The following is a 12158-nucleotide window of genomic DNA, read 5'->3' as shown; positions in this document are numbered from 1 at the left end:
AAGTCAGGCCGGCGTTCATCGATGTTGTGAGGTGTGGGTATGTGGGCAGGGTACCCACGCTTCTGCTACCCACCCGAACCTGGAGTCCCTCCTGGACTCCGTACTGCAGGTGGCAGCACCCAAGCCGGGGGAGTGGTGTCAAAAGAGGCTCCTTCTTTCACCCCAAACCCCAGGCCAAGCCTCAGCCTCACTCATCATCTAGGTTCCTGTTTTCCCTGCATTTTTCCTCTCTCTCCTCTTACCTAGCATCTAAAAAGTTGCTAATGTGAACATTCTAAAATTTAGATCCATTCACACACCATGTTAGAAATCCTTCGATGGTCTGTGTGGGGTGCCTGGACACCCAAATTCACAGGGACAGAAAGTAGAAGGTGGCTGATGCGGGCTGGGGAGGGGGTGGGGAGTCGGTGTTGCACGGGCACAGAGTTTCAGTTTGGGAAAATGAAAAACTTCTGGAGATAGTTGCACAACAATGGGGACATATTTAATGACACTGAACTATACACTGAAAATGGTCAAGACGGTAAGTTCTATGTTGTATATGTTTCACCACAATTTAAAAATTTTTAATACTTTAGTGGTTCCCACTGCCTAAAGTAGGAGGTCCAAGCATCTTAACATGACATGCTAGTCCCTGTCCTCCAGCCCTGGCTATCCCTCTGACCTCATCCCTTTCCACTCAACTTTGAGCTTCACCTCCCAGAATTTCCAGCTACAAGTAGTTTCCATAACACCCATCCACCTTTGCACTGAACTCTCCTGGTTTCTTTTCCTGAAATGCCAATCTGCCACTGCCTATTTCTCTTCATTCCTCAAAACTCATTAATACATTCGTTCAACAGTAATTTACTGGGCCTCTGACTCCAGTTTCCTAAGGGAGACAGAGTGGTAAGAAAGAGAGAGTGGGAACGAGTAAGTCGAAGCCTGAGTGTGTACAGGTCCTTGGGAAGCAACTAAGAGGAGGGTCTCGCCTCCCCTGGGAAAGTCAAGGGAGCCTAAGCTTGACCGCCTGCTCCTGTAGGGAGACCTCTGACAGAGCTAGTGCCTCTCTTCCTGATGCTCCGTGTACATATTTTTAATTTTTGCACATGCCACGTTGTTAATAATCATTTCATAAGCATCTGCATTAGTCATGGTTCTCGAGGCTGCAAGTGACATTAAACTGAACTAGCCTAAAATATGACGTAAAACTGAAATAACATAAAATCAGACAAAAATTTAAACCAGCCTTACAAAAAAGAGGAAAGGGACTACCAGCTTCTATAAATAGACCATGGGAAGGACAGAGATGGATGTGGCCCACGCGATAACCGGATGTGGGGACACCCAAACTCCATGCCCGTCTATGCACTGCCTTCATGCTCTCAGTGGGAGTCAGGGTCCAGGTAGCATCATTAGGTTCATTAGATTAATTAATTGCACAAATACCATGGTCCATCAATTCAAGGCACACATTTTAATATCTCTGAAATCAACATGTCTCTTACTGTTGCTTTTAGCTCGTCAGTATTTGCACATATGCAAATTAGGTCAGTTAAAGAGTGAGTTCACCAAGCAGCACAGTGACTTCCTTTTCATTCCAGATGGACCCATAGATAAATGCAGAACTGCAGGCTACAAACCAAGTAAGGATACTGAAGAAGAACAGTGAGTCCTGGTTGCTTAGTCAACACCTTCTGTTGATATCTTCAGTTAATATCAAGGAAGTGCCAGCAGCACATTTGCAGAATGGATGTCACAAGCTCAGAAAAAGAAAAAGTCCTGAAGGCAACCAAGGAATACTTTTACAACCAGCCCACGGCCAGTGTTCTGGATGACATGGAGAACATTATCTTTGAAAGTCACAGACACAAGTGACTTGGAGTCAAAAAGTGATTTAAAAGGAAAACTCTGAATGTGAGGAGTTTTTAGAAATATCTTAACCTATTTATATCATTTATATTTTCCTTTTTATGTGTATACAAGAAAATTATATAATATAAAGTCATATCTAGCCCTGACTGGTGTGGCTCAGTGGATTGAGTGCCAGCCTGCGAACCAAAGGGTGGCTGGTTCGATTCCCAGTCAGGGCACATGCCGGGGTTGCAGGCCAGGTCCCCAGTGGGGTGTGCATGAGAGGCAACCACACATTGATGTTTCCCTCTCTTCTCTCCCCTCTAAAAATAAATAAATAAAATCTTTAAAATATATATATAAAGTCATATCTAAATAAATCTAAAAGATCTTTAATAAGTCTAAGATAAAAAGTATTCAAAATAAAAAGCAGGTGTCATAGTTTAATTGACAGTATTTATTTTCTCTTTTTAGTGGAACTCAAAATAACTATTTTAAATTGATTGCGTCTTAGACAAAGAAGACATTACATAATAGTAAATCCAACAAGAGAATATAACCCTTGTAGACATTTATGCATCCAACAAAGGAGCACCTAAATATCTCAATACATAAATCAAATATTGATGAACATTAAGAGAGAGACTGACAGTAATACAGTCATAGTTGGGGACTCTAATACCACACTCACATCAGTGGACAGATGATCTTCCAGAGAGAAAATAATAAAACAGCAGACTTAAATAGCATAATAAATAACATTTCACCCCAAAGCACCAAAATATACATTCTTTTCAAGTGCACATGGAACATTTTCAAGGATTAACCACATGTTAAGCCATAAAACAAGTCTCAAGAAATTTAAGAAGACTGAGATCATATCAAGCATCTTCTCTGAATGCAATGGTATGAAACCAATCATAAATCAATCATAAAAAATCAATAATAAAGAAATAAATCATTTTTAAAAAACCCTGAAAACACACACACACACACACACACACACACACAGAGGCTAAAGAACATGTTACTAAACAATAAATGGGTTAAATCAAGGGAAAAAAATCAGAAGATATCTTCAGACGGATCAAAATAAAAACACAACAACTGAAAATTTATGGGACACAATTTTGTCTCTTAGGACACGAAAGCGGTCCTAAGAGACAAATTCAGAGCATTAAAAGCCAACGAAAATAAAATAGAGTAAGAAAAAAAAAATACAAGCAATCAATGAAACAAAGAGCTGGTTCTTTGGAAACATAAACAAAATTGATAAAACTTTTAACCAAATTCGTCAAGAAAATACAGAGAGGACCCAAATAAATAAAATGAGAAATTAAAAAGAAGTAACAACTGACAACACAGAAATACAAAAGATTGAAGAAAATACAATGAACTATATGCCCCAAAATTGAATAATACAGAAGAAATGAATAAATTCCTAGAAACAAACTTTCAAAACTCAATAAAAAAGAAACAGAAATCTAAACACAGTGATTACAACTAACAATCGAAGCAGTAATCAAAAAACTCCCAATGAACAGAAACATTGGGCCAGATGGCTTCACAGGTAAATTTTACCAAACATTCAAAGAAGAACAAAAGCCTGTCGTTCTCAAACTATTCCACAAATGTTAAAAGGGAAGGCTCCCAGGCTCATTTTATAAGGCCAGCATTAGCCTAATTCCAAAGCCAGATAAAGATATTACAAAGAAAGAGAATTTGCCCTGGCTGGTATGGTTCAGTGGACTAAGCACCAACCTGTGAACCCAAAGGTTGCTGGTTCAATTCCCAGTCAAGGCAAATGCCTGGGTCGCAGACCAGGTCTCCAGTTGGGAGCATGCAAGATACAGTTAATCGATGTATCTCTCACACACTGATGTTTCTCTCCCTCTCTTTCTCCCTCCCTTCCCTCTCTCTAAAAATAAATAAAATCTAAAGAAAAAAAGAGAGAATTACAGGCCAAGGCCAATGTCTCTGATGTACATAGATGCTAAAATCCTTGCACACTGAATTCAGCAATACATTAAAAAAGCCATATACTATGATCAAGTGAGATTTAATCTTCAGATGCAAGGTTTGTTCAATATCTGCAAATCAATTACACTGATATACCATATACACAAAATGAAGGATAAAATCATATGGTCATATCAATAGATGTAGAATGAGCATTTGATAAAGTCCAGTACCCATCTATGCTTAAAAAAAAAAATCTCACCAAGATTGGAATTAGGGAAAAATACCTCAATATTATAAAAGCAATATATAACAAACCCACAACTAACATCATACTCAATGAGGAAAAACTAAAAGTGTTTCCCTTAATATCAGGAGCAAAGCAAGGATGTCAGCTTTCACCACTCTTTTTCAACATAGCCCTGGAAGTCCTAGTCACAGCGATCAGACAAGAAAAAGAAATAAAAGGCATCTAAATAGGAAAAGAAGAAGTAAAACTGTTATTATTTGTAGGTGACATTATACTGTATATAGAGAACCCTAAAGATTCCACAAAAGAACTATTAGAACTGATAGATGAATGCAATAAAGTAGCAAAACACAAAATGAATAGTCAGAAATCAGTTGCATTTTTATACACTAATAGTGAATTATCAGAAAGAGAAGTTAAGAAAACAATTCCATTTACAATTGCATTAAAAAAATACCTAGGACTAAGCAGGGTTTTTTTGGTTTGTTTTTCGGCCAGGGAGAACACAGTCCCCAACTACCAGAAATTATGCAGTCGAGTTTCCCACATCCAGGGGAATCGCAGGGGTCAGCACACCAGGAGTGCAATGGATAAGCCTCTCCCCAGGAAAACGGCCTTCATGATCATGGTATCTCCCCTGCCAGATGAGTGTCCTAGGATTAAATTTAACCCAGGGGGTAAAAGACCTGCACTCAGAAAATTGTAAGGCATTTTAGAAAGAAACTGAAGTAGTTACAAATAAATGGAAACACATACTCTGTTCATGGATGGGAAGCATTAACATCATTAAAACATCCAGCCCTGGCTGGTGTGGCTCAGTGGATCGAGCACCTTTCAGTGCCTTGTGACCAAAAGGCTGCCAGTTTGATTCCCAGTCAGGGCACAGGCCTGGGTGGTGGGCCAGGTCCCCAGTTGGGGGTGTGAAAGAGGCAACCAATTGCTGTTTCTCTCACACATCATGTTTCTCTCCCTCTCTTTTCTCCCTCCTTTCCCCCTCTCTAAAAATAAATAAATAAAATCTTTAAAAAAAAAAACAAAACACAACCATCCATAGTACCCTAAGCAATCTATAGTTTAAGTGTGTTTTATTATATTATTACAGTTATCCCAATTTTTCCCCCTTTGCCTCCCTCTGCCCGGTACCCTCCTTCCCTCCAGCAATCCCCCTGCCTTAGTTCATGTCCACAGATTGAGGATATAAATTCTTTGCCTTCTCTATTTCCTATATTATTCTTAACATCCCCCTGTCTATTTTGCACCTACCAACTGCACTTCTTAATCCCTGCACCTTTTTCTCCATCTCCTACTTCCCCCTCCCAGCTGATAGCCCTCCAAATGATCTCCATACCTATGAATCTGTTCCTGTTCTGGTTGTTTGCTTAGTGTTTTTCTGTTTGTTTGTTTGTTTGTTTAAGATTCAGTTGTTGATAGTTGTGAATTTGTTATCTTTTTAATGTTCATAGTTTTTAATCTTCTTTTTTATTAAATAAGTCTCTTTAACATTTCATGTAATAATGGCTTGGTGATTATGAACTCCTTTAGCTTTACCATATCTGGGAAGCACTTTATCTACCCTTCCATTCTAAACGATAGCTTTGCTAGATAGAGTAATCAGGCTTTGTAGGTCCTTGCTTTTCATCACTTTGAATTCTTGCCATCCCCTTCTGGCCTGCAAAGTTTCTTTTGAGAAATCAGCTGATAGTCTTACAGGAACTCCTTTGCGGGTAACTCTCTGCTTTTTTCTTGCTGCTTTTAAAATTCTCTCTTTATCTTTAACCTTTGGCATTTTAATTATGATTGTCTTGGTGTGGTCTTCTTTGGGTCAGCTTGTTTGGGACTCTCTGTGTTTCCTGGACTTGAATGTCTATTTCCTTCATCAAATTAGGGAACTTTTCTTTCATTAGTTTTTCAAATAACTTTTCAATTTCTTGCTCTTCCTCTTCTCCTTCTGGCATCCCTATGATTCACATGTTGGCACATGTGGAGATGTTCCAGAGTCTTCTTATACTATCCTCTTTTTTTTTTAATTCCTGTTTTTTCCTTTCTGTTCTTGTTGAATGTTTATTTCTTCCTTATGCTCCAAATCATTGATTTGAATCCCAGTTCCTTCCTTTCACTTTTGGTTCCCTGAACATTTTTCTTTATTTCACTTGGTGTAAACTTCATGTCTTCCTTTATGTTGTTTCCGTCCTCAGTGAGTTCTTTGAGCACCTTGATCACCAGTGTTTTGAACTGTGCATCTGATAGGTTGGCTATCTTCATTTTGTTTAGTTCCTTTTCCGGGGTTTTGTTCTGTTCTTTCATTTGGGCCCTATTCGTTTGTCTCCTCAATTTGGCAGCCTCTCTGTGTTTGTTTCCAGCTGTTGCCCTGGTATCAAATCCCTGAGTGAGTGGGTTTGCATACACTCCAAGTCCATGTGGGCCCTTTAAGCAGATTCTCCTGAAAATCTGGCAGTTTCTTCTGCTACCCTAACCCTCACTGGTTTTTACAGCCAAATGCTATGGGGATTTTACTTCCTGGCACTGGAACCTTGGGCTGTGCGGTCTGGCCTGGGCCTGGGATCTCTTGCTCCCAAGGTATCCCTCCTGATTTTTATCCACCACACGTGAATGTGGGACCACTCATGCCTGTTCCATTACTGCCATCGCCTCTCTGCACCACACCGCATCTCCTAACCTCTCCACTCTGTCTCCACCTCTCCACCTCTCCTACCCATCTGTACAATGGTGGCTTCTTTAAAGCCTTGGTTGTCAGACTTCCATACAGTTCAATTTTCTGGAAGTTCTGGGTGTTATTTGTTTTGAGATTTAGTTTTAATTCTTTTTGTGGTTGTGCAAAGAGGCGAAGTGTGTCTACCTATACCTCCATCTTGACTGGAAGTCATCAATCTATAGCTTTAATGTAATCCCTATAAAACACCAATGGCATTTTTCACAGAACTAGAACAAATAATTCTAAAATTTATATGGAACCACAAAAGACCCTGAATAGCCACAGCAATCTTTAGAAAGAAGAACAAAGTTGGAGGCATCATGCTACCTGACATCAAATTATACACAAGGCCATAGTAATCAAAACAATAATGTAGCAGCATAAAAATGGACACCCACATGGTCAATTAATCTATGACAAAGGGAGGCAAGAATATATAACGGGATAAAGACAGCCTACTCAATAAATGGTGTTTGGAAAACTGGAGATACATACAAAAAAATAAAACTAGATCACCTTTCTACACATATGCAAGAATAAGGTCAAAATGGATTAAAGATCTACCTGAAACCATAAAACTCCTAGAAGAAAACACAGGCAGTGGTTCTCTGACATTTTTCTGATCTATCTTCTCAGGCAAGGGAAATAAGCAAAAAAATAAATAACCAAATGTTTGTAATTATATCAAATTAAAAAATGTTTGCACAGTAGAGAAAATCATCAACAACAAAAAACAACCTATTGATTGGGAAAATATATTTACCCATGATACTTTGATAAGGAGGTTAATATCCAAAATTTACAAAGAAATCATAAAACTTAACACCAAAAAAACCCAAACAATCCAATGGCCAGAGAACTTGCATAGACACTTCTCCAAAGGGGAGATATATATATATATATATATATATGTGTGTGTGTGTGTGTGTGTGTGTGTATATATGGCCAATAGACATATGGAAAGATCCTTGAAGCCACTAATCATCAGAGAGATGCAAATTAAAACCACAGTGAGATATTACCTCACATCTGTCATCAATAAATCAGCAAAAGCAGTGTTGGTGTGGTGAGGATTTAGAAGAAGGAAACCCTCATACATTGTTGGTAGGACTGAAAATTGGTGCAGCCACTACAGAAAATAGTATGCAGGTTCCTCCAAAAATTAAAAATAGAACTACCTTATGACCCAGCAATTCCACTTCTGGGTATTTATCTGAAAAAAAATCCCACAAAACACTAGTTTAAAAAGATATATGCACCCCTATGTTCACTGCAGCATTTACAATAGCCAAGATCTAGAAGTAACCTACATCAATAGACAACTGGTTAAATAAGATTTTGTACATATGTACAATGGAATTTTACTCAGCCATAAAAAGAATGCAATCTTACCTTTGCAACAGCACAGATACAGAGAAGGACAAACACCATATTATTTCACTTATATGTGTAATCTAAATAACAAAATAAACAAACAAAACAGAAACAGATTCCTAGATACAGAGAACAAAATGAGGGTTGCCAGATGGGAGAGGGTTCGGGGGCTGGGTAAAAGAAGTATAAGTTGGTAGTTACAAAATAGTCAAGGGGATGTAAAGTACAGCATAGGGAATATAGTTGATGATATTGTAATAACTACATGTAGTGCCCAGTGGGTACAAGACTTAGGGCGGGATGATCACTTCATAAATTATATAGGTGTATAACCACTATGCTGTACACCTGAAATTAATATAATGTTGAATGCCAACTGTAATTGAAAAATAAAAAAAGAAACAACACAAACGACCCCCCCAAAAAAGAATGTGGGCAATATAAAGGCATTTTCAGATATTACAAAAACAGAGAATCCATCATCACTGAAGGACTTTCTAAAGAATGTTTTTCAGGCCCTGGCTGGTGTGGCTCAGTGGATTAAGCGCCAGCCTGCAAACCAAAGGGTTGTGGGTCTGATTCCCAGTCTAGGGCACATGCCTGGGTTGCAGGCCAGGTCCCCAACAGAGGGCAAGCAAAAGCCAACTGCACTTTTGATATTTCTCTCCCTCTCTTTCACCCTCCCTTCCCCTCTCTAAAAATAAATCAATAAAATCTTTTTTTTTTAAAGAATGTTTTTCAGGGAGAAGGAAAATTATCCAAAGAAGGATGTGATTAAGAAGGAATGAAGAAAATGGTAAACAGGTAATTAAATCTAATAAATATTGACCTAGAAAATAATAACAAAAACAGCAACAATGTCTAATCTGGAGTTAAAGTAATGATAGAGCTAAGCCAAATGTGAGGTGACTGGATACCAAAACCCTAAATAAAATGCTAGCTATTTGAATATATCAGACAACCAAAGAGAACACTTTAAATTATCTCAGGATTTTAGAGACAGGAAATCTAGCAGTATAATCACCTATGTTAACAATTTTCAGAAGAAAACTACATGGTCATATCAATACATGCTATACAAAAGCATTTGGGGGGAAAAAATCAATACCTAACCTTGACTTTTTAAATTCTTAGTAATTAGACACAAAGGGAAATTTACTTAACATGATAAAGAATAAACTAGTGAAGACACAGTGGGAAGCATTTCCCAAAACAAAAATGTCCTATTTTACCTTAACAGCTAACACTGTAGAGAGATGGTGGTCAATAGAAGACAAAAAATAAGAAATGCAAACGTTAGAAAGAGATGTCTGGTGGTGCTGGTGCTGGTGGTGGTGGTGCTGGTTTTAGCAGAAGATAGGATTGTCTACGTAGAGCAGCCAAACAAATCAACTTACAAACTATTAAAACCGATAGAGTTTAGAATGGAGGCTCAGCTTCACACCTAGTTGTGGCTACCCAAGTTTAAAGGTGCTAGCTTCAAGGGTGAATCATGAAAAACTATTTTCTTTAGAGGAAGATACTAGGATTGGCAAGCTGTTGTTCTCCCCTCTCCCCACATCGTAAATGTTGAAATAACACCGTATTTGAAACTGGATAACAAAAATCTTCTCAAACCAGAATTTATTCTGAAGGGTTGACTTGGACTTGACTCAGACCACTTTATCTCTGGGCTCCAGCTCCCGCAGTTACTAATGGATGAATAAGCATGTCAACCAGCCCAACGTAATCCTTCCGATAGAGGGCAAGGAAGAGCACCTTCACCGTAACATTTTTTTTTTTCCCAAACCGAAAACTGCTTATTATATAAACTTACATACCAGCAAATGGAGCGCCCGCAAAATAAAAATAAGACATTCAGGGTCAGTTTTCCTTTAAAAACAATAGGCACATAAAGCTAATTTTACTTTAAAGATATTTGAGAAGGAGGTTGTTCCTATCTCACTCCTGACATCCGAATGGTCTCTAGGGCTCACCAGGTGCACTGCGCTAGGACCCCACCAGCGGACCCCAGAGACGCGCAGCTCACCTTCTTGGCTGGTCAGCCCAGGGCAGGAAGAGGGCCGGAGCTCCGTGGACGCGGAGCATAGCCAAGGGCTGCTCAACCGCGGACACCCCACAGCACACCAGGACGGCCCCAGGGAGGGCGCGGAAGGCTCCTGGGAGCCTGGGAGCCCCGGCCCACGCACCTGTCTCACCACAAGAGAGCCGAACGCGCCTCTCAGGCCGCAGTCGTTGGGAGTCCCCTTGTCCTCGGTCCCGGGCTCCTACGCCAAACCCGGGCCGGAGAGGAGGGGAGGGGAGGGGACGCCCACCTGCCACTGCCACCTGCGGCACTAGTCTCGCGGCTCCCGGGCTGGGTGGACAGGACCGGGCAGGACGTCCGTCCCGAGCTGGAGGTAGGACCTGCCGGGCTGCAGCGTGGAGGCAGGGGTGGGGGAGGAAAAGGGGGGACCTGGGGCCACGGTTGTGCCGACCCCTGTCCGTCCTCCCTCTCGGAGGGGGCAGTGCTGCGACCCCACGCCCGGACCCCGGGCTCCTTGTGTTTGCCCACCCGCTCCGGAGTGATGACGAGGCTGAGGCTTAGAGCAGCCTGCGGCCAGCGCGGCTCCTACTCACCAGCCTCGCTCCGGTCCCGCGCTCAGGGATGCTCGGCGAAAAGTCACTGGGATGCTACCGGCACCTCCCGAGCTGCCTTCAGGGGGCGGGCGCGAGCCGGCGCGGGGCATTCTGGGAGATGTAGTCCTGAGGCCTGTGCGTCTTCACCCAGGGCTGCTACCGGCAGGCTGCTGGTGATCCTTTGTCTTTCGGTTCTTCCTCTGTCTCCCTCAAGGGCCCACCTCTGCTCGCAGCTTAATAAATGTTGGAGCACCCCAGTCGAGCGCTGGCTCCCCCGCTCTAGATCAGCGGTTCTCCAGGTGTGGTGCTCGGACTAGTAGCTTCAGTGTCATCTGGGGACTAGGTAGAAATGCAAATTCTTCCAGGCTATATTCAGTGTTTACTGTACTAAAAACTCTAGGGTTGGGTCTCATAAATCTGCATTTTTCAAGCCCTTCAAAGTGATTCGGAAGAACTGTAAAGTTTGAGAATAACTGCTTCAGCCACATACCCCCATTTCCAAGGGACCTCATCGCACCCATAGCATCACTACACGCATACCAGTATGTCCCTACATACACGGCAGAGGCCCAGGCACTTACATCCCAGCCTAGACCTACCCTGCCACTCCAGCCCTCCTTTCCTCAGTATCCACCCATCATCTCCTCTAGGCTGCCTCTGAGACTCCTGAATCTCAGCAAGGTCCAGACCCAACTCGGGATCTTCACTTCCCTCAATGTGGTTCTCTTCCTGTGTGCCTTATGCCAGGCTGAAGAATGTCCACCACATACATTTACATGCAATTCACTTAAATGTAAGCTACAAGACAGAACGACAAGACCCTGGGTCACACTGAAGGGACTGAGGACCAAATGAGGAAGGAGGTACGGAGGCAGGGAGAGTAACCAACTCTTGCAAGATGTGGCAGGGAGAAGGAGAGGTCCTGGTGCCTGAGAGTGCAGGTGTAGTTGAGGGAGAGTATTTTTTAGGGTGGAAAAAACTTCAGCATATTTAAGTATTTATTTTAAAAATCCAGTTGAGAGAGAGCTGCTAACTACACAAGGGGAGAAAAAGATATTTCATACTGAATGATTCCTGAGAGAGAATGTCATGCCTATGTGAGGGGGGCAGAGCGCCAAGCACAGGCAGAGGGATGGACCTAGACTATTGGTTCTCAGCCAGGGACATTGTGCACCCCACCCCCACCAAGGCATATTTGACAATGGCTGCAGACATTTTTGGTTGTCACAAGTGGGGTTGCTACTGGCATCTAGTGGGTAGAGGCGAGGTATGCTGCTAACCATCCTGCAATGCACAGAACAGCCTCCACAACAAAGAGTGGTCTGGCCCCACATATCGATAGTGCCGAAGTTGAGACACCCTGGCCTAGAGAGCAACAAGCTGTCTGTTGTAAAAAAAAAAAAAAAAAAA

General features: G+C 41.6%; 1 protein-coding gene and 1 non-coding gene across 2 annotated transcripts in view; both read right to left on the bottom strand.

The window, feature by feature from the left end:
• SPECC1 (sperm antigen with calponin homology and coiled-coil domains 1) overlaps positions 1–10793 on the bottom strand; it is a 282358-nt gene extending 271565 nt beyond the window's left edge. The window contains exon 1 of the mRNA XM_054571171.1: positions 10749–10793. The gene's annotated coding sequence lies outside the window, so the exon portion shown is untranslated. The remainder of the gene's footprint in view (positions 1–10748) is intronic.
• LOC129068831 (U1 spliceosomal RNA) lies at positions 4531–4694 on the bottom strand. The gene has a single exon (XR_008528964.1). It is a non-coding gene; the product is annotated as a U1 spliceosomal RNA (small nuclear RNA).
• Positions 10794–12158: the final 1365 nt, after the last annotated feature.

Source organism: Pteronotus mesoamericanus, unplaced genomic scaffold (genome assembly GCF_021234165.1).
Source record: "Pteronotus mesoamericanus isolate MK-2021 breed Mesoamerican mustached bat unplaced genomic scaffold, CSHL_Meso_final contig_22, whole genome shotgun sequence".
NCBI lineage: Eukaryota > Metazoa > Chordata > Mammalia > Chiroptera > Mormoopidae > Pteronotus > Pteronotus mesoamericanus.
This window is presented reverse-complemented; position numbering and strand designations above follow the sequence as displayed.